Source organism: Neoarius graeffei, chromosome 12 (genome assembly GCF_027579695.1).
Source record: "Neoarius graeffei isolate fNeoGra1 chromosome 12, fNeoGra1.pri, whole genome shotgun sequence".
NCBI lineage: Eukaryota > Metazoa > Chordata > Actinopteri > Siluriformes > Ariidae > Neoarius > Neoarius graeffei.
The window spans coordinates 45,659,868-45,686,603 of record NC_083580.1 but is presented as its reverse complement, the minus strand read 5'-3'; the positions used below and the strand labels follow the sequence as shown (position 1 = coordinate 45,686,603).

Below are 26,736 nucleotides of genomic sequence, written 5' to 3'. Positions count from 1 at the left end.
GACACTGTGGTAGCATCTGCTATCTTCTTCACTGTGGTCTGTTGGGGATGTGGAAGCTCTGAGAGGGACAGGAAAAGGCTTAACAAGCTGGTGAAAAGGGCCAGCTCTGTTCTAGACTGCCCTCTGGAATCCATTCAAGAGATGTGTGAGAGGAGGACGTTAGTTAAGCTAATGTCAATCATAGACAACACCTTTCACCCTCTACTTTCAGCAACAGACTGCTGCACCCACAGGGCAAAAAGGAATGCTACCACAGGTCTTTCATCCCAACTGCTGCCCGACTTTTCAGCGACAGCCTGGTGTAATGTAGCCCTGTTTTTTTTTTTCTAATGTTACTATCACCTTTTTGTCACTTTATCACTTTTATTTGCATCTCATCACCATCATCTACATAGGCTAATAATATTACAATTTGGTACAATATCCTTTTCATTTGGAAGTATTTTCTTATTTATTTAAGTCACACTCTCATAATTGTTATGTACAATTATGTTCATAGCCTGTGGATTTTGGTAATTTTTGGTTACTTTACATACTTATTCCATTCTTGTTATTTATGTTATGCTGTGCAATAACATTCACTACCTGGTGCAATATTTCTATTTCAGTTGCTAGTATTTTATTAGTGCAATATTTCTACTTCAGGTGAAGTACTACTCCTGTTTAAGTGCCATTCTTATTTTGTTGTGTACATTATGTACATGGCCTGTGTTTGTACTTTTTTTTTTACTTTTTATTATACTGTGTTTCCGCTATGTACAATTGGCTGCGGCGGGCCGCCGCACCTTGATTTTTGCCGCCACACCTTCAGGAATACCCCAAGGAGCTATATGTATTCGACTACATTATCTGTTGCTTGCCCAGTCTTTGCGTTTGGGGCGAAGCGCAGTTCCACTGGCCGAGCTAGCAGTTACTTGATTGGTTTCCACGGGTCGCCGTGGGCTCTGATTGGACAATGTTTCGCCTGGAGCAGCGTAGCCAAGCCAACCTGAGGTAAACTAACTGCTACGTTTTCTTCACCGATTGTCGGGAGAATTAACGATGAATAATCTAATAATAATTAACATCTTTATATTAAAGTAATCATAATTATTGCTATAATTTATCCCATTAGATTCCATGGCGGCCGGCGTCGGCCGTATTGTATCTCATAGCGGCCGGCATCGGTGTTTTAATAGGCTATATAGGTGAACGGACGACGCCATCATCCCATTTACAGATAAGCCTAAATACTCTTAAGATCAATATTTCAGACCCTCTTCGATTTATTTTCATAATAAAAACACATCTTTATAATCAATTATTTTTAGATATTTTAGTTTTACTATAGATCTTGCGGTTTGCGAGCCGTCCTTGGATACAAACCACAGGTTCTATCTGATAGCCTATACACTAAATATCGAAACTTCAGACCCTCTTCGGTGTGTTTTTAGAACCAAAGCCATAACGTTTGTATTTAACTATCTTAGTTTTACTATGAGATGTTCCAGCTCCTTCTTGTCTGTAGTCTAACACTGAGTCGATAGTTGGAATTGAGATGAACCGCCACCGTCATTTTACAAGGCTCCGGTGCGTGCTGTTCAAATGGTAGGCTACATCATTTTTGTTGTGGATGAATTGTATTTATACGCTCCATTATAGTGATGACAGTAAATTTGGACATTTAAAAATGGTCCCACGCCACACTTCGCCGTGCTGCTTCATGTTGATTTTTAAGCGATTGACCTACGCTACGGAAGCTCGTAGGTACCTGAAGCCAGGGTACGGCCAAATGTTTGTCCGTGACAGACAGCGAAATTCATTGCTTGAAGACTTGCACTACGCACAACGCAACAACCTATAGGCTGTTCATTTTTGTCGATGAACATGAACGTCATTCTTCTTAACGAAATTCTTAATGGTCAATTATCGATTAATCTAGGCTATTGGTTATGTGATGTCCATCCCTAATTCGAGCATACACTGTTGCAGAAAGTACAACACCGACGCGAGTTTTTAAACACAGCCCTTTTTCTGAACGTCAGTGGGTGTGTGTGATCATCTGCGAAATGCCATATCAGATCAGAAATTATCAAAACCACGTTAATTTCAAAATGTCCATGTAAATGTTTTGAAAATATGAACATTTTAGGCAGGTAGCAGTAATCAAGCAGGAGAGCAAAGCAGACTGCCAGAACAGGAAAGAGAATGTGAAAAGAGGGAAGAGAGGGAAGAGAGAGAGGAGAGCAGCCAAAAGAAGGGCAAACACAGGGCCACGGGCTGGGACCCTACATGGGTTGACAAGCCCAGATACAAACCTTGGCTTTACCACACTGACCATGGCAAGTATTCTGTGGCTACTTTAATATCAACCAATTCTGCCACTCATAGTCTTTGTTGTGTTAATTACCTAGTCTTTCAAGACTAGGTTTATTCATTTATTCCCTTACAAAGGGTCACCATTTTAGAGTGTGTTTTGTCAAAAAATTTCTCAGAATGCTCCCGTATCCTCGTACTGGGGTGGGATGTCTGAGTGCAGGTCTTGCCACCGCACCTTCAAACATTTTCTAGGGGAAACACTGTTTTATTTATATATATATATATATATATATATATATATATATATATATATATATACTAGTGCATCTCAAAAAATTAGAATATTGTGAAAAAGTTCAATATTTTTCCATCAGTTATTTAAGAAAGTGAAAATATTATATATTATAGACTCATTACACATAAACTAAAATGTTTCAAACATTTTTCTATGTTAATTTTAATCAGTATGACATACAGTACAAAAACATTAAAAAAAATCTCAAAATATTAGAATATTTAATTTCGAGTTTGAATAAAACAGTATGAACACAGTGTATCTCTCAGTCTAGTTCAGTACACACAACCACAATCATGGGGAAGACTGCTGACTTGATTGTTGTCCAGAAGATGATCAGTCATGCCCTCCACAAGGAGGGTAAGCCACAAAAGGTAATTGCTGAAAAGGGTGGCTGGAAAAGGTGCACAAGCAACAGGGATGGCCGCAGTCTTGAGAGGATTGTCAAGAAAAGTTGATTCAAGAACTTGGGAGAGCTTCACAAGGAGTGGACTGGTGTCAGTGTATCAAGACCCATCATGAACAGACGCCTTCAAGAAAGGGGATACAACTTTCTCATTCCTAATATCAAGCTACTCCTGAGCCAGAGACAGTGTCAGAAGTGTCTTATCTGGGCTAAGGAGAGAAAGAAATGGACTGTTGCTCAGTGGTCCAAAGTCCTCTTTTCAGATGAAAGTACATTTTGCATTTAATTTGGAAATCACGGTTCTAGAGTCTGGAGGAAGAGTGGAGAGGCACAGAATCCAAGGTGTTTGAAGCCCAGTGTGAAGTTTCCACAGTCTGTGATGATTTGGGGTGCCATGTCATCTGCTGGTGTTGGTCCACTGTATTTTATCAAGTCCAAAGTCAACACAGCCATCTACCAGGAGATTTTAGAGCACTTCATGCTTCCATCTGCTGACGAGCTTTTTGGAGATGCTGATTTCCTTTTCCAGCAGGACTTAGCACCTACCCACAGTGCCAAAACTACTACCAAATGGTTTGCTGACCTTGATATTACTGTGTTTGATTGGCCAGCCAACTTGCCTGATCTGAACCCCATAGAGAATCTATGGGGTATTGTCAAGAGGAAGATGAGAAACACCCAACCCAAAAATACAGATACGCTGAAGGCCACTATCAAAGCAACCTGGGCTTCAATAACACCTCAGCAGTGCCACAGACTGATCACCTCCATGCCACATCGTATTGATACAGTAATTCATGGTAAAGGAGCCCCAACCAAGTATTGAGTGTATAAATGAATATACTTTTCAGAAGTTGGACATTTCTGTATTGTAAATCCTTTTTTTGATTGATCTTAGGGAATATTCTAATAATTTGAGATACTGGATTTCTGATTTTCATGAGCTATAAGCCATAATCATCAAAATTAAAACAAAAAAGGCTTTAAATATTTCACTTTACATGTAATGAATATAGAATATATGAATGTTTACCTTTTTGAATTAAATTTTGAAAAAAAAGGAACTTTTTCATGGTATTCTAATTTTTTGAGATGCACTAGTATATATAGGGCAGCACGGTGGTGTAGTGGTTAGCGCTGTTGCCTCACAGCAAGAAGGTCCGGGTTCGAGCCCCGTGGCCGACGAGGGCCTTTCTGTGCGGAGTTTACATGTTCTCCCCGTGTCCGCATGGGTTTCCTCTGGGTGCTCCGGTTTCCCCCACAGTCCAAAGACATGCAGGTTAGGTTAACTGGTGACTCTAAATTGACCGTGAGTGTGAATGGTTGTCTGTCTATGTGTCAGCCCTGTGATGACCTGGCAACTTGTCCAGGGTGTACCCCGCCTTTTGCCCGTAGTCAGCTGGGATAGGCTCCAGCTTGCCTGCGACCCTGTAGAACAGGCTAAAGCGGCTAGAGATAATGAGATGATATATATATATTTTTTTTCCTATAGTTGTTTTAAATACTTTTATTGCACTCATTTTTTGTTACTGTCTATTCCTGACTCTTTTCTGTCTGTGAACTGCTGAAATATAAATTTCCCCACCGGGGACTGAAAAGAAAAGTCAAGTCAAGTCTAGTCTTATGGCGGTGTAAGTGGTTAGCACTATCACCTCACAGCAAGAAGGTTCTGGGTTCGAGCCCAGCAGCCGACGGGGGCCTTTCTGTGTGGAGTTTGCATGTTCTCTGCGTGGGTTTCCTCTGGGTGCTCCGGTTTCCCCCACAGTTCAAAGACATGCAGTTAGGTTAACATGGGACAGCATTGGGCTGAAGTGCCCAAAAGTGGCAGTGCGCACGTACTCAGCGGCTTTGCTTTCCTATGATGAACTAAATTTCGTTGTACATTTGTGCAGTGACAATAAAGATATTCTAGCTCATCTTGTCTGTGATTGGACAGATTTGTCTTCTTAACATTCTCTCCTTTGCCAAGTTGATGCCAAATGCTGACTTTATGCTTTGACTATCCTCTGAAACCTAACTTACCTGAATAAGTTGGACCACAAAAACTGACTGGTGTCCATTAAATGGAAAAAAAAGAAAACCGAAAAACAAATAAACACAAAATGAAGCATTTGATACCAGGCTTCCTGTGAGAATTACACTTATCCACACAAAACAAGAATTCCTCTTGAGTTATAAAAGAGCTGGTGTATATATAAATTTCAGCTTGAATAAGCATTGTGAGCTGACCACTACTCCCATATTTGATTCATGCTGAATACAAATACGAAGCGCCTGTTCAGCCGCGAGGGCCCACAACATGAAAGGCTTCATTGTGACACCGAAGAAACTCTGGTGACATCTAATCGCAAAATAATAGGGCTGAAAATCCCAGGATCTCATGGCAATCTCTCTGGGTTATCTTGAGACAGCGTGACCTTTGTGACATTGATAGGATTTTGCACACGAAAGAAGTACAAACACACACACGGGCAAAAACATGGCAAAGAGCACATTCATACACTGGCTGGTTTTGCAGTGTGTGTGTGTGTATACTACTGGGTGGTGTGTGGTTTTCTTTGAAGCTGTGGGGATCTTTGGGCAGACAGTTTCATGATGTTTGCTTCTGCAAAAGCACAGACATGACCTTGAGGCTATGGCTGAATGCACCAGGGTTAATAGTCTCAACTTATACTATATGTTTTTTGAAAATTTTATGTATGGCCAATATTTTATTGCATTCGATAGCCACTGGGCTCTTCACCAGAAATTCCATAGCACATCAGAAACATTGCCTGTGTGTTAACTTTAAAGTGTCTGTATCATGTCTGTGTTAATGGCTGGATTGTGGATCAGTAGAATCATCCCAGACGAATGCGGGCGTCTCCCAGCCTCTCAGTTTCCCTGACAGTCGCCTCTCATGTAAGGCCAAGCATGTGCTTTCTTTTAATGCGAGTCTTATGATAACCCATATTGTCTTTGTCTCTGACACTGTAAATAAAATAAACATCTCGGTTTCATTTTCAGCCAGATGGATGAGGTGTTCCTGTCTCTTGTTTTTAAATCCTCTTTAAATCTGCGTGGGCTGGCTTGAGTAGCAACGTTCTCATCACCAGCACTAGACTCCAGACTTCAACTTGCCAATGGCAGTGTTTATGCTCAAAGGTTTTAGCCAATCCAAATGAATTCATCTTGATTGTAAATTCCGAATTAACTGACAATCTGTGTTTATATGCACATTACATGTAATATGATCCAAAGTTATATGCACAGATAGAGCAAGGTTTAATGTCAAGATTAGCAATAGAGCGAGAAATGTGTGTGTCCCATCAGCACATACAGGTTTGTAATAATGCTACTTGTCATGTTAACAAGTTTTAAATTATTTCTGTCTCATCAAAACATCATCCAAGCGTGATTATTAAACAGATAGTGTGAAGAATAATTTCGTATTTGCCCAAGAGTCTGATGCAACAATGCTCTGGTTGTTGAAAATAACATAAAATCAAAAATAACATAAAAAGAGATATGTACTTAACTTCTAATATTACCATTACATTAAAACCCATTTTTCGTAATAATAACCGTACAAGAAATATAGGTTTTATCAAAGTTTTTCCTATTTTTGCCATGTTTTTTATTTATTCTTTCATTAGATTGCAATCTGTAACATAAACTGTGCTTTCTTACACATGGCTTTTCTATTAAACAGATCATTAAAAGACATTAACCCATCTAGTTCGATCAGAGATTTTATTCGGATTTACCTTAATCAGTTTACTCTGTTCTGACTGAGGTGTTGACACAAACATTTTTTAAAAAAATTGTGATTGAGTTCTCAGTCAGATTATTACTGAGTTTTAGGCTGCATGTAAACATAGCCAATGATGTTTACTTTTGTCATAAGGATAATTTGCTACCTTCATTAAATTCTTCTGAATATCAGTTTTTACACAACTTGTATTATATAGTCCCATTCACAATGTTTTTGTCCCCTCTAGAATTACATCATTATGTTTTCTAAGAAGGTCACATGTAATACTGCTTCAAATTTCAAGTCTGAAATCATGGTCCTTAGAAGACAGCAGTCCTTATCACAATAAGCATAGACTGACATGCTTGACATCATGTATACATCCTGTATTTCTTTTCACTGTCTAAAGAAGTCTAAACATCCCAGAAAAATCCTGCAAAGATGATGTTTTCATGTCTTTCGAACATCTTTGTGCTCATTGGGGTGCTATCATTCAAAAGGGACACTTTTTTTTATCTCAGCTGTTCAAAAGTGATGGTATATTGAAGCATACTTGATAACAGTATTGAACAAATAGCTGTCCTGTTTAGAAAACACCTGTCCTTTGAGAGTAGGCAATAAATCTGTGAGTTCTCGGAAGCTCAAGCATCTCCAATATTTCAGATAAAAAAAGAATTTTATATATATTTAGGATTTGTATAAAAGATATACACTAAACGCTGTGCTTTGGTAACTGCGATACTAGTTGAATTAGTGTTGATTAGTTACCCAAATAAAAAGGCGTTGATGCTTTTGTCATGAATAGATGGCAGTGAGTATGAAGAGCAAATGTCTTCAGCTCATTCCGGCACTAGCAGACAGTGATGCACTTCACATATGCAGTTTAAAGGGCAAGCATTTCCCAAATTTAATGTATTTTGTGGGAACATATCAAATTTATGGTCAAAGGTAGCCAGACATCTAATTGATCTAAAATGTCCTGTAGTTTATGAAATTGCATGATTACACAAATTTGACACTTGTTGTTCCCAGTACTACCAGTATCAGTACCACCAATGAATTTCATAAGCTGGCACCAGTTTCACTAAGCACCTAATTTTGTCTAAATTTGAAGGCAGTAAAGATTGCATGGATTTTTCATGGTGTGGCCATTCCCAGTATTCTGTTCACTAGATCATAGCTCCACAAATGTTCCAACAAACTGTAACTCAGCTACAGGAGGAATATTTACATATGGAAGTGATTTTTTTCATAGCTGTATTAACAGTTATATTAGTATTCATATATTGCCATAAATTGTTTTGTGAATAACTAGCTAATATAACACTACCTCACAGCTTATGCTGATGAACTGCCAGCTACTGCAAGTTAGCTTGCTGGTGGCCTTTGTTCACTAGATAATTATTTGTTTTACTCATCTTATATATATAAACTGTAGTCTTTCTGTTTTCTCTACCAATATTTTGGGATCTATTTTCAGGCGATCTAATAAACTAGAGAGCATTAGTAATAAACAAATGTTATGTGATGATAGTGAGAGTGCTTTTTTTTTTTTTAAGCTGAAAACCCTACACAATGAGACATGCAGCTTCAAAGCTTAGGGTTTGGGCTAATTAGTGTCCTGCATAATATTTGCTGGACACGTATGGATTTTAAACTCAGTGACATTGATACTGCATGCCTTCCTGTCATGCCATCTGATCCACTCACTAAACTGTCACTCTGGATCCCCAGTGTTCGTTAGAGGCTAATGCAATGCTACCCCTTAGCATCACGCGCAAATGAGTGGCTCAGGCCTAATCAACAGTGGGATTTGTAGGTTTATAGTAGTGTCCCAAGAGACTGTGCCAACTACCATGATGACCTTTCCTCTGCTGGAGTCTGCCAGGTCTCAAATGCCACTCATTGCAGCACAACAGCCGTGAGTCCCATCTTGCACTACATAGTGTGAATGTCAGGCCCCCCTCCTTCACATGCAAAAGCAATTACGCTGGTACTTCCTGCTTGTTTCCCTCAGCATGGACAAAATGAGCTGAGCCTTCGTTCTTGGAAGAAAGAGAATACATGGTACATGGTACATAGCACTGACCCTTCCCGCTCATTCTTGTCTAGAGCTGCTCTGAAAAGCCAATTGTTCTCCTGCCAGCTTCTGACTGAGATAATTACCATGTACAACACAATGTCGGCTCCGTACGAGCGGCCTGTTTTTTTTTATGTGCAACCTCTTTTGTTAATAGTGTGAGAACTTGGGTCATATAGTGGTATCGCAGTATCTGTTTGTTTGTGTGTCCCTTGCTCTCCCCTCTCCAACATGATGGCACCACTATCAGATGACTGGGAGCATGTGCCAGCACTTCAGTAGGTGTAGGGTAGGTGTAAGTTCAGAAACACCACAGACTGGTATTCTGAGTCATGTGCTAATGTGTGTGCCAGTTACAATGAAAGCAATTACTAATTCAGTGTGAGTGTTTTGTGTTTGCTTGGGCAATATTTGCATGGAAACATGAGGGTGTTCATGCATACGTGCTAACGCAGCTGAATCCACACGATAATAGACAAAAAGAGTTCAGGCAAACACATTGCACCTTTTCAGGCCAAGATAAACCCTCTAACAACACCTCGGGCAATTGAAATGCACTGCACACTCCGTACACTCCGTCTGCAGAGAATGAGACAGTCTCTGAGAAAGAAAGACTAATTAATTCTGTAACATACCATGTGCTTTTGGTGAAAAGCAGCATGCTCATTGTTATCTGTACATTAAGGGCAGGGAGGTATGAGCTCATCAGGGCATGACTTTACCGCCTCTGGTATTCTCTGTCAGCCCTGAGAGCAGCTTGATTGACTCCTTGTTATCTGAGATCTGTAAACCACTGGCAAAAAGATCAATGTTTCATAAGGATATGCTTTTAATCTCGATCGCCTGCCAGCATATTGGTAAGGGTCCAGCATGTCTTTTTCATGGATCGCTTGTATCTACTCCTGTCAGCTGTCGTTCTGATGGTGACAGTCAGTGGCTTGATAATAATGATAGCGTATAGGACTGAACTCTACAGGAATAAAAGCAGCTTCAGACAGCGAGTTGTTAGCACTCCTGTAGTGCAAAGCAAGACTTTTAGGCAACCCACTAAGCACAAAGGCCTCTTTGCCAGACATTTATGGGACGTCTAGATTTTGGTCACAGTAAAAGATTTTAATACATCTCTAGAGGATGCAAAAAAGATGACGACTGTGATCATGAACAAGTCATCAAACTAAATATAGAGCTAAAATGGATGTGTCTTAAGGCAGACCAGAACTTGCTTACATGGGTTAATAATAAAGTCTGCTTATAGGCCAGCACATCCATAGATGATGATTTTTTCCAATATCACTTACTTTATCTTCTTGAGTCATATTCATGTGTCCCACTTCATGCTGCCTCTTTGAGTGTAAAAACTAATGGAAAATATCGGAAAACTCTAGCGGGGTGGATGAATCACTGACCACTCTGGAACTGAGCTGCACATTTGGTTACCACAAGGCTGTAGTGGTGCTTTGTGGTGACATCAAAAGTGGCTTGGCACACATGAATCCCTGATTCAGAAAGGAGGGAGCGGGTGGGAGAGGAGCCCAGTGTCTGTCACTCGCCATTAGAGATGCTGCTTCTGCTGCTCGTCATCTCTGGAGCAAATTTATTATCCTTTGCCCCATTAGGTTAGTACCTGCAAAATGGCAGGACGTAAAGCAAAGTGGATAGAGGTCCTGATCAATTCTGCTGAAGTACTCTCCATTTGGCTAATGGGCCCAGTGTCGTTAACTGCTCTTGCTGAGCCAAGTGTCACAAGCTCATATTGGATTTTATCTGAGTTGTGAGAGTAGGATGACTCCCTCTATGTCTTTCTTCATTCCACCTTTCCTGCTGCTAATAGCTGTTTATAGACAAGAATTAGATATTTGATTTTGAAGAAATAGTAAAAAAAAAATTAACTTGTGTAACCTGTAACCAATCAGCCTAGCTATGTTTGATTCTAAAATCTTTTTTTTTTTAAAGATTTACATTGAGTCTACTTTTTTTAATCAAGCTAACAGCTACTGAATGAGAATGTGCACAAACTACATGTTTAAATCTAAAGTACATCTAAAGAACCAAAATGATGATATAAACCTTATTCTGACTGATTTTTAATTGAAATTTAAGGAAGTGCAATATGTATTAAAATTATACTTTTGTTCCTTCCTTTAATCAATTGTCTACAAAGCTTTTACCATAGCACTATTGAATGCTGGATTCTGGCTGGTTGTTGTGTGTTGATGAATCTATAACAGCATGCCTGAAAGATTTATTAACTTCAAGAGAGAGGAAAAAAGAGGCTCGGGAGGGGACAACTGTTTATAGCTGCTCTAACATAAGTCTCTTGTACTGTACCTTGTCTCATGGATGTTCCACAACATTATAATGTAACTATATGGAGAGAAAATGTACATGTTATTCTTTAAGAAATGAAAAAAAAAATCATTGGCAGATTATTTTGGGATAAGCTGTTATAGTTTTATATAATAGCACTACACCAAGTGCTTTATTCCTTACTTATTTACCATTTAGGTATTTAAATTAGTATTCCAGATACCACATATGTACAAACCTATATACCGACATATTTTGTGTCTCCGGTTTGCTTCTTTAATTTTCCACATTGCAGTGTTGCCAACCAGTAATACAACTTTATCTCACACAAAATATTTTTGTAAATGTCTGCCCACAAACAAATAATTGCTTTAGGTTTTAGCCAAGTATCAATGGAAAATATTTTGGATAAAATAGAATTCCATTACGGGCGGCATGGTGATGTAGTGGTTAGCGCTGTCGCCTCACAGCAAGAAGGTCCGGGTTCGAGCCCCGTGGCCGACAAGGGCCTTTCTGTGCGGAGTCTGCATGTTCTCCCCGTGTCCGCGTGGGTTTCCTCCGGGTGCTCCGGTTTCCCCCACAGTCCAAAAATATGCAGGTTAGGTTAACTGGTGACTCTAAATTGACTGTAGGTGTGAATGTGAATGGTTGTCTGTGTCTATGTGTCAGCCCTGTGATGACCTGGTGACTTGTCCAGGGTGTACCCCGCCTTTTGCCCGTAGTCAGCTGGGATAGGCTCCAGCTTGCCTGCGACCCTGTAGAACAGGATAAAGCGGCTAGAGATAATGAGATGAGAATTCCATTACTTTTTGATTCAGATCACACTCATTTTTAGCTGCTACGCAATGCTAAAGAAGTTTTTTTTCAATAAACATTTCCTTTAATATTCATCCATTTAAAGGCAAATTGCTTATATGCATCAAACCTTTTACAGCAGGGAAAATACTGAAATGGCCACGTCCTCATTCTGCCAATTCAGTAAAATAACAGCTGTTTAAAATGTTCGGCCACCCAAACAGCTGTGGCTGAATAATGGGATGGAAATGTAATGAAATACAGGAACCAGAGTGAAGCCTCTGAAGTCTCTCTTCTTTCCTTTCTCACTCTTTCTTTTTCGCTTATTATTTTACTTTCCTTTTTTCTTTCTTTGTCTCCTCATGCTCTATTTTTCTCTCTATCGCGTATGAATGCCTTGGGCTCAGGTAGGAGATTGAACCACCACTAATATAATCTGTTTATATAATTGGTTAGGAATGTTGCAGGAACATAACAGACTGTCTTTGGGAGCCTAAGGAAGAATTTGAGCTATCGTGTTCTGAAATCTATCATGTACCAGCACGGCATATATTTGCACATTTCATGCAACCCGGATTCACCAAAAACATGAACGCTCATGGCAGTCATCTGTGGCACGTTATATCCATTCACTAGAAACATGTGGGAGTGATGTAATAAATAAGCATTTCATTGGTGCACACTAGCAAGGCCCGTTACATTAGCAATGCCACCTTCACTCTCTGTGTGTGAAGTGTGTGTGTGTGTGTGTGTGTGGTGAAGGAGATCAGTAGCATAGCATGGATGCTTAAGCAGATGTGGGCTTGCCGGAGGCTCATCCGCTCCCCTCCTCTGTACCTGCCAGATGGAGGGATATTGATGGTCAGCCACCGTGTGCCGGCAAGCAGCACACTCATTAGCAGAGCACCGGGGGTAGAGACAGAGAGAGGTAGAAAACGAGACACAAAACAAATCTCTCATGGCTCATTTATCAAGCAGATCCGCTGCTTGCCCTTCCTGCACTGAGTTTGAGAAAGTGGAAGGGAATGAGAGTGAGAATTAAGTGAGGTGTACAGCATGAGATAGAGTCTATGGGGTAGAACTGATGAACCGCTCGCCCCTCCCTCACCTCTGGACTTTATTTAAGGACGCAACTGAGGACCAGACAGTACAGAGACAGAGTGTGTCAGTAATTCCTGATCTGTGTTTTGTTAGTGGATTAGGGAGGTTTCGGAGGCTCTGAGAAGCACCTGCATTACACTGAAGTCTTTGTCCCGCTGGACAGCTTTGCCCCATCTGTTAGAATCCGAGGCTCTTTTCGAGTCCTTTTAAAAAAGCATTTCTTTTCACCCTTTAAATCTATTTGTGTTTGTAATTTCTTTTTTATGTGTAGGTACCAGAACTCTGAACTTTAGCCGATACACCACACTGATGTGAGTATATTCACGTAGACAAAATACGCCTATAACTGGATCAGATTTTGGCTGTTAATTAATCCAGCATGTTCTAGCCCTGGGTATGAATTTAAACTGCAACCAGTGGTGAGTCTCAGGTCTGGGAGGACTTGAGTATTGAGGAAAGTGGAGTTACCCCTTAATCACCATTGCTCCCAGGTGTCTGCTCTGACCCAGAGTGGTAGTACCTGCCTGGGTTCCAGCTATGAGTTAAATAGTACATCACCAATAAGGCACTGGTAGCAGGGTGCTTTTCAGTGCAATGTGGCAGATGAACCCAACAGGGTCAATGGTGCACCACCAGATGGCATGCAGAAGAGTCACTCAAATGGCCAATGGATGGCGTCACTCGGTAAGTCAGTTGTCACTGCGGGGCAACTACCACACCTGTCAGGTCTGTGGCACTTTTGTGCACCACTTGGCATCAGGTCTGGAGGTCCAGAGAGACAACATGATGGGGGCACGATATTGTTTGTCTTACCTTACTGTGCAAGGCGCTTTGTTAGGAGAGGAGAATGCTACAACCCCGATTCCAAAAATGTTGGGACAAAGTACAAATTGTAAATAAAAACGGAATGCAATAATTTATAAATCTCAAAAACTGATATTGTATTCACAATAGAACATAGACAACATATCAAATGTCGAAAGTGAGACATTTTGAAATTACATGCCAAATATTGGTTCATTTGAAATTTCATGACCGCAACACATCTCAAAAAAGTTGGGATGGAGCAATAAGAGGCTGGAAAAGTTAAAGGTACAAAAAAGGAACAGCTGGAGGACCAAATTGCAACTCATTAGGTCAATTGGCAATAGGTCATTAACATGACTGGGTATAAAAAAGAGCATCTTGGAGTGGCAGCGGCTCTCAGAAGTAAAGATAGGAAGAGGATCACCAATCCCCCTAATTCTGCGCCGACAAATAGTGGCGCAATATCAGAAAGGAGTTTAACAGTGTAAAATTGCAAAGAGTTTGAACATATCATCATCTACAGTGCATAATATCATCAAAAGATTCAGAGAATCTGGAAGAATCTCTGTGCGTAAGGGTCAAGGCCAGAAAACCATACTGGGTGCCCGTGATCTTTGGGCCCTTAGACGGCACTGCATCACATACAGGCATGCTTCTATATTGGAAATCACAAAATGGGCTCAGGAATATTTCCAGAGAACATTATCTATGAACACAATTCACCGTGCCATCCGCCGTTGCCAGCTAAAACTCTATAGTTCAAAGAAGAAGCTGCATCTAAACATGATCCAGAAGCGCAGACGTCTTCTCTGGGCCAAGGCTCATTTAAAATGGACTGTGGCAAAGTGGAAAACTGTTCTGTGGTCAGACGAATCAAAATTTGAAGTTCTTTATGGAAATCAGGGATAGGGGTCGACCGATAATCGGCCTGGCCGATATATCGGGCCGATATTCTGCATTTTTAGGGTTATCGGTATCGGCCATAATTTCCACCGATATGCCGATAACATGCCTTTTTGCAGCCATTTCGTTCCTAACACGACTGTCACTGCACGTCCTTTCCTGCACTCGCCTCTCTGAGTTCAAGAACACGGTCCCGCCCACCACAACATCTGATTTGTTTGGCACAAGAGATATAGCCAATCGACACGCGCAACTAAACACTCTGAACTGTTTCAAGGCGCCCGTATCAAGGTAAGGACACGCTGCTTTTCCCGCAATAAGTCACAAACACACAAGTTGCAAAAGCACAACATCATTATATGTTTACATTCTTCATCTACTACTCGTTAAAATTGTCCATTTGCATCTGTGTAGCCAGGCAAACTTAGCTTATGGAAGGAAGCACTTGAATTAGCCTACAACCAACTAGTCTCGCTGAAACAGCATAACGTAGGCTGCAGTCATTTTTAAATCCCCGTCTGGAAACGTTGTGAATGTGTCAGTAGTTCTACTTGAACAGTAGAATGACAGCCATACAGAGAGGTGGTCAAGGGAAGACGAAATAAAACGTAGTGTTTGTGTTCTGTAGGCTAGCGCAAGGCTAGCCTACAGAAGGCTATTTGTTATGGTGATGAGTAAAGTTCATGACGTGACTCGTGCTCAAAAAGCGCATTGCACTTGTATATGTTAGTTAACTTTATAAAGCGCTATTTGAACATTTAAACAAGCCAGGTGTGACTAGTATTTATAATTCTTGCGCAAGTGATTCTCCTTGCTAGCGCTTCTGATTCGGAAAGCGATATACTCTTAAAGGAGCAGCCGCTCCTAATAGGGAGTGATAGCCTACTTTACTGTATGTTTGATTTTACTTTTTAAAAAATGCTGCAGGCAGCTCCCTACACTTGATTTGTTATTTAAAAACTACTTGAAGTTGGTAAGTCTTACTTAGTTCTTAGTGTAAAAGAATCCAGAGTGTATTTTCATTTATTTTCCACTGAAAATAGTGAGCTGTAATATAGTAGGGAGTGATTTATTTTTTTATTGGTGAATATTTATTTTATTTCTCATTTTATTCTAACTAATGTTTGACTTTATTGTACAAATGCTGCTGGCATCTCCCTGCACAAAATTTCATGTTCAATTTTACAATTAAACATACATTTCATGGATATGAAGGTCTGTGTCAGTGTGTGCTATGTTTAATTTCATGTGAATTATAATGTTTACATTTATCGGTTGCACATATCGGTTATCGGCATCCCAATTCCATAATAATCGGTATCGGTATCGGCCCTGAAAAAAACATATCGGTCGATCCCTAATCAGGGACGCCATGTCATTCGGACTAAAGAGGAGAAGGACGACCCAAGTTGTTATCAGCGCTCAGTTCAGAAGCCTGCATCTCTGATGATATGGGGTTGCATTAGTGCGTGTGCTATGGGCAGCTTACACATCTGGAAAGACACCATCAATGCTGAAAGGTATATCCAGGTTCTAGAGCAACATATGCTCCCATCCAGATGACGTCTCTTTCTGGGAAGACCTTGCATTTTCCAACATGACAATGCCAAACCACATACTGCATCAATTACAGCATCATGGCTGCGTAGAAGAAGGGTCTGGGTACTGAACTGGCCAGCCTGCAGTCCAGATCTTTCACCCATAGAAAACATTTGGCACATCATAAAACGGAAGATACGACAAAAAAGACCCAAGCCAGTTGAGCAACTAGAATCCTACATTAGACAAGAATGTGTTAACATTCCTATCCCTAAACTTGAGCAGCTTGTCTCCTCAGTCCCCAGACGTTTACAGACTGTTGTAAAGAGAAAAGGGGATGTCTCACAGTGGTAAACATGGCCTTGTCCCAACTTTTTTGAGATGTGTTGTTGTCATGAAATTTAAAAATCACCTAATTTTTCTCTTTAAATTATACGTTTTCTCAGTTTAAACATTTGATATGTCATCTATGTTCTATTCTGAATAAAATATGGAATTTTGAAACTTCCACATCATTGCATTCCGTTTTTATTTACAATTTGTACTTTGTCCCAACTTTTTTGGAATCGGGGTTGTATGTGAGAGCTCACAAGGCCAGAAATTATATGGCAGCTCGGCCCGGCCATTCATGCCGCTGCTGTGGGCGACTCTGTCGCTCTGGTGCAGGCCTCGCGGCCCATCTGTGTTTCTGCATATCCTAATGAAGCAGTCATCATCACTAGCGATGGACAGCCGATGAATCCAGCATGTTTACACACACTTCACAAAAGTGCATTATGATCTGCCAATTAACCCACCAATAAAGAAAGACTGATGTAAATTTAAAGCAAGCCAAGTTCTTAAAAAAATTAGTCATGTTACATACGTTAAATATTATTTCAGACTTAAAGCCAAATAAAACCCAAAATGTAAACTCCTTTATACTGGCAGATAATATCCATACAAGACATGTTTGAGTGTTCACTTTTTCATATTTGGACCTGTATACTGTGTACAGATTATATTTTAAAAGAAAAACAATGTCCCTGGGTGCTGCCATCTCACTCTCTCCGAGGTTCAAATATCGCGCTCTGGGTACAAACCGTGACGTCTCACTGACTCCAGCCACAAGTTACCGAGGTGATGGTGGGTGTTAGGGCGGCACGATGGTGTAGTGGTTAGCACTGTCGCCTCACAGCAAGAAGGTCCGGGTTCGAGCCCCGTGGCCGATGAGGGCCTTTCTGTGCGGAGTTTGCATGTTCTCCCTGTGTCCGCGTGGGCTTCCTCCAGGTGTTCCGGTTTCCCCCACAGTCCAAAGACATGCAGGTTAGGTTAACTGGTGACTCTAAATTGACCGTAGGTGTGAGTGTGAATGGTTGTCTGTGTCTATGTGTCGGCCCTGTGATGACCTGGCGACTTGTCCAGGGTGTACCCCGCCTTTCGCCCGTAGTCAGCTGGGATAGGCTCCAGCTTGCCTGCGATCCTGTAGAGCAGGATAAAGCGGCTAGAGATAATGAGATGAAAATGACTCCTACACTGCAAAAAAATGATATCTTAGCAAGTGAAAATATCTTGAAAATAGTTGAAACGATCTAGCATTTCCTATTTGTAGAATACAAAACCCCAATTCTGAGATTATTAAGCCTAGTTCTAGATTGCAACCAATTTATTCTAAGATGTCTTATCAAGTAAAACTATCTGTCCATGCAGCAAGATAATTTCACTAGTATTAAGTAATTTTCTCCTCAAATTCAGTTTTAAATTTTTTTGCAGTGTAAAGATGCCCGAGTGCCAAGCGTTTGGGTGTAAAAATAAGCCCGATTAGTGATCATTTTATGTGACATACTTTTGTTTTTTATTTACCAAGAAAATTGATCTTTTTAGACGGCAAGAACTGCATTGCTATAAGAACGGGATTGTTTACTAGTATCTGTGTCAGTACTGTGTATGCGTTCTCTAGTCGAGTGAGATTTCAACTTCATTAAAGCGAAATCTATTGATTTGCATATTTTGTTGCCAGTAAAAATCACATGGTTAGAGAAAATGTCTGATGAGATTTTTAGAATTATAAGCCTTTATTTGTCACATTTACATTACAGCACAGTGAAGTTCTTTCCCATCTGAAGCAGTGAAAATGCGTGTGTGTACAGACATAAACGCGCACGCGCGAGAGAGCATGCATTTTCACACCATGTGATTTTTACTGACAACAAAATACGCGAATCAACAGCCTTCACTTTTATGAAGTTTAAATCTCACTCGGCTCAACAATGCATATGCAGTACTGACACAGATACTAGTAAACAATCTCATTGCTTACACAAGCTCCACTAGCATCGGTAAGTCAAGTAGCATGTAGTGTAATCAAGTAGCGTAGTATTTGTGTCAGTACTGCGTCTGCGTTCTCTAGCAGAGTGAGATTTAAACTTCATAAAAGTGAAATCTGTTTATTCTTATATTTTGTTGTCGGTAAAAATCACATAGTTAGAGAAAATGTCTGATTAGATTTTTAGAATTAGAAGCCTTTATTTGTCACATATTCATTACAGTACAGTGAAATTCTTTCTCTGTATTTAATCCATCTGAAGCAGTGAAAATGCATGCTCTCTCTCACACACACACACACACACACACACACACAAATCGTGATGTCACAATTTGTCCTCAGAGTGCATTATTTGAACCTCAGAGAGAGTGAGATGTCAGCGCCCAGTGACGTTCATTCATCTCATCTCATTATCTCTAGCCGCTTTATCCTGTTCTACAGGGTTGCAGGCAAGCTGGAGCCTATCCCAACTGACTACGGGCGAAAGGTAGGGTACACCCTGGACAAGTCGCCAGGTCATCACAGGGCTGACACATAGACACAGACAACCATTCACACTCACATTCACACCTACGGTCAATTTAGAGTCACCAGTTAACCTAACCTGCATGTCTTTGGACTGTGGGGGAAACCGGAGCACCCGGAGGAAACCCACGCGGACATGGGGAGAACATGCAAACTCCACACAGAAAGGCCCTCGTCGGCCACGGGGCTCGAACCCGGACCTTCTTGCTGTGAGGCGACAGCGCTAACCACTACACTACCGTGCCGCCAGTGACGCTGTTTTTCTTTTAAAATATTATCTGTACACAGTATACAGGTACAAATATGAACAAGTGAACACTTGAACATGTCTTGTATGGATATTATCTGTCAGTGTAAAGGAGTTTATTTGGGGGTTTTGTTTGGCTTTAACTTCCAAAATGAAATGTTTGTCACTGTTTAGTAGGCATTGTAATAAAACCATAGGCAAATAAAACCATAAATCTGGTTTTATTTGTGCACCTGCACAAGAGCTTAAAATATATATTAAAATATTATATCAGACTAACAGTATACATATGATGAATTATTGGCTAAAATCCAATAATTGGATTTTCTGAAATCAGATAAAGACTATAATTTGGTATATCACAGCATGCTCTCTATATGGAATCTTTGCCAGGCCACCACTGTAAATAAGAACTTGTTCTTTGTGACATATATATATATATATATATATATATATATATATATATATATATATATATATATATATACACACACATATATATATACAGTACCAGTCAAAAGTTTGGAAACACCTTCAAATTCGATGTTTTTTCTTTATTTTAATTAACTAAAAGACATTTCGTGTCTTAAAGTAATGACTGTTATTTCTCTTTACTTAGTTGAGTGGTTCTTGACATAATATGGATTACTACAGCTGTCAAACAGGGCTATTTACTGTATTTTTATTATTTACTCTTTACTGGTTGATGGTGTCAAATGCATTAAGAAGGCAAGAAATTCCATTTTTGACAAGACGCACCTGTTAATTGAGAAGCATTCCAGGTGACTACCTCATGAAGCTGGTTCAGATAATGCCAATAGTGTGCAAAGCTGTTATCAAGGTAAATAATGACGACTTTGAAGAATCTAAAAGATGAAATATGTTGTTTAACACTTTTTTGTTTACCATATAATTCCATATGTTCCATATGTTATTTCATAGTTTTGATGAGTTCAGTATTGTTCTACAATGTAGGAAAAAAACATCAAATTTGAAGGTGTTTCCAAACTTTTGACTGGTTATATATATATATATATATATATATATATATATATATATATATATATATATATATATATATATTTGGAAAATCAGATAAGGATTGTATTAATGTACATATTATCTGCAGCTTCCATTCAAACAGAATTAGGTTTCCAGACATACACAGTGTTCTAACTAGATCTTTCAGTGTATCGGGTCAACATGCAATGTTTCCTTGCCGCTACACCCACAATATTGCCTACGTGCCTGTAAAAGTTGCTGCTACACTAATTCTTCATGTGCAAGTGATGTCACACTTGACGTTCCAACCCGGAAGTCCGCCATGCTGGATGATAAACAACCACCAGGAACCAGCGCTTCACGTATAAGCTGCTGCAACACTTCATGAATTTCTTTTGATTTCTTTGCCTTTGAAGAAAGACAATCCCTGCTATGTGTGCAGGATATAATTGTGGTAATAATGCTGCTCGTGACAAAGAGAAACAGTTCTTCAGAATTCCCAGAATAATTAAAAACGGCGACAAAACAGATGAACTGTCCAGAGAATGCCATGTGCTGTGGTTCAAAAACATACATCATAAGGACTTAACTGAGGAAAAAGCCAATTACACCTGTCTGTGTGGTGACTATATTAGATTAGATTAGATTAGATTAGATTAGATTAGATTAGATTAGATTAGATTAGATTAGATTAGATTCACTTTATTCATCCCACATCGGGGAAATTCACGTGTTACAACATCTGGTATTGCTAATTAAAGCTCTGTTTTCTGCTGATTAAACTTAACTTTTGAGTTTTAACACGAACACTCTGCTTCTCACCTTGCAGGAGCACCAGCAAACATACGCAATAAACCAAATCCCGATCGGGTACCAACACTCAAATTAGGACACAGTAACATAATGACGAAAACTCATCTTGCAGTATCAAGAAGCAACAGGATAAATGAAAGATCTGCCAAGAAAGCCAGATTAGAAGCAGTGCAAACTTTAGTGAGTTTGGATACACAAGGAGAACAATGTGGGTCAACTTTGCCAGGTGAGATATTAGCGATGTCGTTCCAGTAACCCAGTAACTTTGTTTTACTTATGCACTTTTTGTTTTATAAATGTACCAGAGTCAAATGAAATTGTTCCTGAAACCCTCCCAGCAGAGATGCACACTGAAAGTGGTGCCAGATGGAACTCACTGGGTTACAAATATCTCAAATGGAGCAGTGCAATAGAGATATGACTTCTGAGTTGGTGAAACTTAAGAAAAAATATTGGAAGCTAAGTTAACTTGATTAGATTGCCAAAGTATGCTGTGCCTTGTGTAATTTACCTCCATCGATTGTTCCTTTTGATTAGAGTGATTTTACTTTGTCTATGAAAAGAAAATAGAATTAATATAATAGTCTTACTTGCTTAGTGATGTTTTTATTCTATGCTTTTAGACTGTTTGTACTCTTATTTAGTCAAAGATCTTTATTGTTTAAAATGTAAAGGTTTGTTGGGTTAATAATATAAAAACAAGAATAGATAGAATATCAAAATATGCTAATAAAATATACTACTTATGTACATGTCCTTGAATTCTGGATTTGTATATAATCCGACATGGCGGCAGATGCATACATCACACTGGTTTTATCATGTGGTTGCACACAAAGAAAAGACTTGTCAATCTTGAAAATATGATCTTTTGTTTAATTTTCTCTTGTTATCCCCATGGCACGCTGCCATGCGAAAAAAGTGCCATCTGTGTTAAGAAGCACTTACGCGCCATGCACGTGATACGTGCTGGTCCCCGAGTTAGATATGGATAGTCATGTATTGTAATTGAATGACTGAAGCCGAAAATAAAGCTGACATTTGATGAACATCAACTGGTTGTTTTATTCTTATTCCATAAATATGTCACCAATACAGTTGAATATTAATTATAATAAGTCTTCAATCAAAAACAATCACAGCAACTTTTGGCAAAAATATTTCATTAGTATTACCAAAAAAGAGTGACTCTCAGGGAGGCCTGCAAGTGCCAGGAAATGCACTAGAATGCATCTCCGAGCATGGAGAACCCGTGAGCTTTTGGGGGCCTAAGGCGGCCCCTGAACCCCAGCAGTTATGACTGGTGCCACTACGCAGATATTTTGGTCTAGTTAGAACCCTGATACATATATGTCTAATAAGCAGTGTTGCTAGAGGACATGTTTTGTAGTTATGGTTGATATCACAGAGATCGGAGTTACGATGTCCACATGGCTGTCACACTAAAAATTCCATGTTGTACTACATAATGTACATGTTAATATAAATTGAATGTATTGACCTTCAATATAAATACTTGTTGTAGGGGTGTGGCCATGCAAGTAGCGTTTGATCATTTGTAAATCACATGACCATAACATGCAATGGATTCAGATGAGACTGAAATCCCAGATAGTAAATATTTTACCTCACCTCCCCATGTTAAACAAATCCAAACTGAAAAGGGTTTGGATCAGCTGAAATTTCACAGGCATGATTAAAATAACAAAAGTTATGTCATTCTCACAAAAAAAATTGAAATCAATAAATACGGGATCTGGGATCTGAGTGATCCTGAGGTTTGGCTGATATTGGGCCAATACAGCCCTAATTTCAGATATTCTACTGATGTAGTCTTATTTCATTGGTATGTTTTAAGGAAATCAGAAACCAAGAAAATCAGTGGATGGAAATTTTTAGTCACCAGGCTTACATGATGACATTCTTGTATATTCTTGTCATGTCGCTTTGCAATAGCTTTATCTATTGTTCTCACACTGTTAATTGATTCCCTCTGGCTGTGAGGTGAGGCTATGAGGTGAGGAGTGTACTGAGCCAGTAGAAGGGAAGGGTTTCGGCTGTTATTGTCCTTCCTGAGACCTGATCAGGACTGTGAGAGCACTGCTTGTGGGTAGATGGGGGTGGGAAGCGAAGAAAGATGAGACTTTGAGCCCAGCGCTAATCAGCCCCTGGAATTCCTGACCAGTCCAAGGTGTCTGTCTGAAGAGGCAGACTGTCAACGCAGAGGGTCTTCTCCCAGGCCCAGAGTGTTCTACAGATTAGATTCCCACATTCCAAAGATAGAGCGGGAGTTGGTCATCCTCTGCTGTGCGGTAGCACCAGAGCTGGAGGAGTGCAGAAAAAGGAGGTGTGCTCTCTGAGACCCTGATAAGAGTATCTCAACTTCATGTGCCATGGACAGTATCCATTTGTGTAACATCTGAGGTTGGACTCTGAGTCTGACAACTTGACAGCATTTCCATGTGGAGTGGGTGTCTGGTTCCACCTTGCAGGAAAAGGAGCTACACCTCACTGGGTGGAGGTGGTGAAAGAGGTGTGTCGGTGAAATTGCCAGCTTTATAATTCACAACAGGAAAATGAATGCCTTTCTGTTTAGACATATTTTCACTTTCTCAATTATGACAAGCCGAGAGTTTGCAACACCCATTAATGTACTGTTTTGAAGCATTATGGGGAATTCCTAGTTGCTATTTCAAATGTGTGCTTGGAAACCTCACCCCAGCAACAGAGTCTACACTGTTCAACATTGGCCTGTCACCACACAGCAACTTCACTCTGTTATTTAGCCTGCAGCAAAACACGCTAAGGCCAGAGTTGGCTTTAAAAAAATCTGAAATATTTACACCTGGATTGCTTACAGTACGCCATTGTTCTGCTAATACATTAAAAATAGTGTTTCCTTCTCTCTCTCTCTCTCTCTCTCTCTCTCGTATTCTGTCTTAGTTTTATCCCTCAGAGGTTGCAGCCAAGCCCAATGATAAAACAAACATGCTTTGTGAATTTCCTGTTAACTATTTCCACATCCTCTTAACGTTCACTGTCCTTAGTGCACTCATCCTTCAGGGCTGATTTACAACTGTGACTGTGATAAAACTCATGTCAGGACAGGTTTATACTCACAGATACAAGGACCTAAGAGTTTCTCTGTGAGAGGTGAGCTTAAGTCTTATTAGATGTAAACAGTGCCTGGGTTTGAATTTGGAAACTCGTCCGGCTCTCACAGAGAGGAAAAGAGCTTGGTGCATCTCATATTTCAAATCCTCTCAGATGAGGAAGATGATATTGCTGTGAAATGGAGATGATCATGTTTACTCCAAACAGCAGCACACATAAACGGTCTGAGGGTGGCAGGGAAATCCTCGAGGAGGGAAAGACATGACAAAATGATGAAAGCCAGCTATGGACTTTTAATTGGCTAAAACCAAGGTTTTCTGATGTAATGTACATGATATCATGTAACAGTTCTTCTTGTTGGTGAACAAAGGCAGGAAGGCTCAGAGATCTTCAACTCTAGCCACTGATACTTTTTTCACCTACAAAGAACTGGAGACTCACTTGAAGAAAATGGCCAGTGCATGATCATACATGGGAATTAAACAGTTTAAAATAAGTTCTGGCTTTGGGAGGAAATTTCACCATCTGTAGTGAAATACTTTAACAGCCACACTACACAGTTGTAAATAGTAGCATGCAAGATAAGACATGTTTTATTGTTTTTAGCTATTCTCAGTGTGTACCTGATCTCTATTAAAATGATTCATTAAGGAGTTTAACCCTTAACCATTCCAGCGGTCTACAGGGAATTTAAACTGGAATCTTTTCTGAAATGGAAACACTCTGAATAACCCTTTACAGTGCTAGATGAACCTTTTTTTTCTTAGAGTATCATTCAGTAAACATTTATTCATCTTGATTAATTGCATTATCCTGGTCAGGGTTGCAGTGGACCCAGAGCCTATCCTATGCAGGTAGTATACATACATACTAGATATGACAGTGGTCCATGCATTCCCACCTAGGGGTTAATTTAGTTGCTGATATACCTACTGGCATGTTGTGAGGAGGTGAGAGAACACCAGAGAACCCAGAGGAACCTCAGGTGGACATGGGGGGGTGTTTATTACAGAGAAACTCCACACAGACAATAATCCTAGTTCAGGATCAAAGCAGTGAGGTAGCAGTGCAACATGTTGTACCACCTAGCTGCCCAAGACTTATTTATGTTTTTGTAAGTGGGAGGAAATAAAATTAGTTGCTTAAGTTAAAGTAGCAATTAAATAATTACTCCTCCAAACCCCTGATTTCATCAGTTCTTGGTTCCAGAATTTCTGTGACATAACTGAATCAATACTGCCAAACAAGGACTGGCTGGTAGAAACCACCAGTACCTGGGGATATGAAGTATAACTGTAGTGACAGCTGTAGTTCTGGGTGGATATTGCATTTTTGTAGAGGAAAAAGCTATGTTTTGTCTTTCATGCTGCCATCCTCTCATTCTTTGGTAAACATGTGCAGCTGCTTTCATCCCCTTTTGTAAAGCAATCTGGAATCCACTAAGCCCCTATCCCTTTCTTTCCTATTTGCACTTGGATTTGTAGGGAGAATAACTAAATCTTCCAGTGCTTTGTATAGTGTTTGTGTGTGAGGAGCTCATTCTAAAAAACATGTTAAATGCCTCAGCATGACCTGTCGATGGAAGTAAGATTTGGCAACCATTGCAGTTTCCAATGCAGCAGTGTGAAAGACTTGCTGTTAACGCTGCAGCGCTGTGAAAGACTCATTAGGGACTACTGTTCTCTTCTGCTGAGGCAACAGCTTTCTCACTGAAAGATCCAGAGCAAAACGATGAGGGACTGAAGGATACAATGATGTTCCATTGAAATGCAAGTTGCAGCCACCTGCATGTGTATCGGATCTTGAACACAGAATTTACTGCACCATGGAAAAAAATATATATTTCCCTCTGGATCCCTTAATAGAAACCTGACACACATCTGTTCAGAGTTTATAAGGCACGATCAATCTTTACTGAAAAACAAAACAAAAAAAAGTTAAAAACAAAAAAAAAACCTTCAGTGTTTTACAGTATGCACACGTCTCTCTCATCGTCTGTCTCCATTTTGTGGCAGGGTTTGACAGTCCCTGGCTTTAGAAGGAAGTCTTGAATAAAGAGAAGCAGAAGGAGGCCAACAGCCCACATCCAGATGGTGCTAAATACTGATTAAACCCTGGATTTTCGAACCCCATAGTTTTTTCCAATTAGCCGTTGTGTAGACAACAAGCTAAAGTGCTGGGTGATTGGAGAGCCGCCCCCCCCTTGAGGCTTTGTCACCTGACACTTCCCCCATGCTAACAACCTCGTAAGAGGCTCTTCAGATGACTCGAAAACATTCGAGTGGCTGAATTTCAGAGTGACAAGTGTGAAGGGACAAGAGCCAGCAGGCACAGATGAATGCTATGCATAGCAGCACTGACTGTGGGCCCAGCTTTTTTTCTGTGTTATTTATTGTTGCATTTGTGTACATGGGTTTATGTTCCATGCTTTTTTGTGCAGAGACTGATCTCTCAGAGCCTTTAGCT

General features: G+C 40.0%; 1 protein-coding gene across 5 annotated transcripts in view; it reads left to right on the top strand.

Annotated features, from left to right (window-relative positions):
- Positions 1 to 26,736, top strand: part of efna5a (ephrin-A5a) — a 147,757-nt gene that overhangs the window by 50,439 nt on the left and 70,582 nt on the right. The gene's annotated exons all lie outside the window — the stretch shown is intronic.